The 2,030-nt window shown below is 40.9% G+C and overlaps 1 pseudogene; it reads left to right on the forward strand.

Annotated features, from left to right (window-relative positions):
- Positions 1-581: 581 nt before the first annotated feature.
- On the forward strand, positions 582-1,433 carry LOC149224913 (aldehyde oxidase GLOX pseudogene; annotated as a pseudogene).
- The last annotated feature ends 597 nt before the right edge of the window (positions 1,434-2,030 follow it).

Genomic DNA, 2,030 nt, shown 5'->3' on the forward strand with positions numbered 1-2,030 from the left:
GGTAAATCAGCCGGTTATCATGATTGCTCAGCGCACTCCATAGAATACAACATTGCTACAAACAAGGTGAGACCGTTGACGCTCACGACTGATACTTGGTGTTCATCGGGAGCCTTTGCTGCGGACGGTACTTTGGTTAGCACTGGTGGATGGGGCGATGGAAACATGAGCGTTCGTAAATTTGTACCTTGTGAAACTTGTACATGTGATTGGGTTGATCCAGCTGGTGAACCTGGATCTGGGCTTCTGAACGATCGATGGTATGCTTCAAACCAGATCCTTCCTGACGGTAGAAGTATTGTTGTGGGGGCAACTACGCTTTTACCTACGAATTCCTGCCACCAAGGAAGCCTGGTGAGGGAGTTTACAATCTGACGTTTCTGGAAGGCACCTATGTGTCCCAAAACCTGCAGAGCCTGTACAATCTCTATCCTTTTCTTCATCTCTCATCCGATGGAAATCTCTTCATCTTCGCCAACCGTGATTCCATCTTGCTTGATTACCAAAGAAATGTTGTGGTCAGGCATTTTCCAAGAATCCCAGATGGCCCAAGAAATTACCCCACCACCGCCTCATCTGTGATGTTGCCACTGTCCGCATCTGATGCATTTCGGAGGACAGAAATTATGATCTGCGGTGGTGCTCCTGTTGACAGTTACAATTTGTCACTTGCAGGGATTTTCATTGACGCGCTCCAGAGCTGTGGAAGAATGGTTATCACAGATCCCAATGCCGATTGGGCAATGGAGAACATGCCTGCTCCCAGAGTTGTGGGAGATATGCTGCTTCTTCCCACCGGTGAAATTCTGATTATCAATGGAGCGGAGAAGGGATGTGCAGGTTATGGGCAAGCAACCAATCCAGCTCTTGCTCCTTATTTATACAGACCTAATGCATTGCCAGGGCACCGCTTCTCAGTACTCGCAAGTTCCACTGTTCCAAGAATGTATCATTCCACTGCAATTGTATTGCCTGATGGTAGGATTTTTGTGGGAGGTTCCAACCCCAACAAAAATTATAATTTCACCGTTACGTTTCCCACAGAGCTTCGTCTGCAAGCATACAGTCCTTATTACTTAGACGAATCTTCCCTGAAGCCCACCATCATTTCTGTGCTGCCTGCTTCGGTCACTTATGGCGGTAGATTCAAGGTTCAATTCGCTGCAAATAATCATCATAACATTTCCATTCAGTTCAACATTTATCCTCCGACCTTCACTACTCACTCTTTTTCCATGCATCAGAGATTGCTTCTGCTTGCATCTGCCACCCCACAATTAGAATTAGTAGGAGGAGCAGGGAGGAATATTTATAGTGCCCTAGTAACGGCACCTCCCACGCCTGTTGCAGCACCGCCTGGGTACTACATGCTATTCGTGCTCAACAGTGGAATACCCAGCGCTGCCACTTGGATTCATTTGTCTTCTAATTAGACTCATCCTTCAGCTTTGACATTCTCAATCATCTCCTCATATGTACTGTACTCTACCCTACTGAGTGAGCGCTGCAACGGTAAGCTCTTGTACATTTCAGAGCAATAAAAGTTTTGGGTTTCTGTCTGTGGAAGAAATTTGAAATTTGTTTTTTGTTGTACATTTTTTTCACCAATGTAGTGAAAAAGCAATAAAAGTTTTGGGGATGAAATTTGAAAATTAGTCTGAAATTGTGCATTTCTTTCATCAATGTAGTGAAAAAGCAATAAAATTTTGGGTCCTTTTTTCCTTTTTTCATGTAAAGAAATATGAAATTTGTTACTAAGCGTTTTTTTTCAAAATTGGTATATAAAGTAAAGGGTATTATTATATAAAGTGTCATGTTGGATTGTTATTATAGAAAGTGTGATGTTAAATGTAAAAAGAGGAGGACTTTTAAAATGTTAATTATATATTTATTCTTTTAAAATTAATCCACTCTCATTAATGCTAATAAAATATCCATCATATTCATGTGTATTAAGTATCAAGATATAATTATCATTATTTTAAATTTGATAAAAAATATTATAATTTGAACTTTAAAAAACATATGTT

The sequence above is a fragment of the Pinus tabuliformis genome, chromosome Q, assembly GCF_031772625.1.
Source record: "Pinus tabuliformis cultivar Carrire ecotype Pingquan chromosome Q, CPIR1, whole genome shotgun sequence".
NCBI lineage: Eukaryota > Viridiplantae > Streptophyta > Pinopsida > Pinales > Pinaceae > Pinus > Pinus tabuliformis.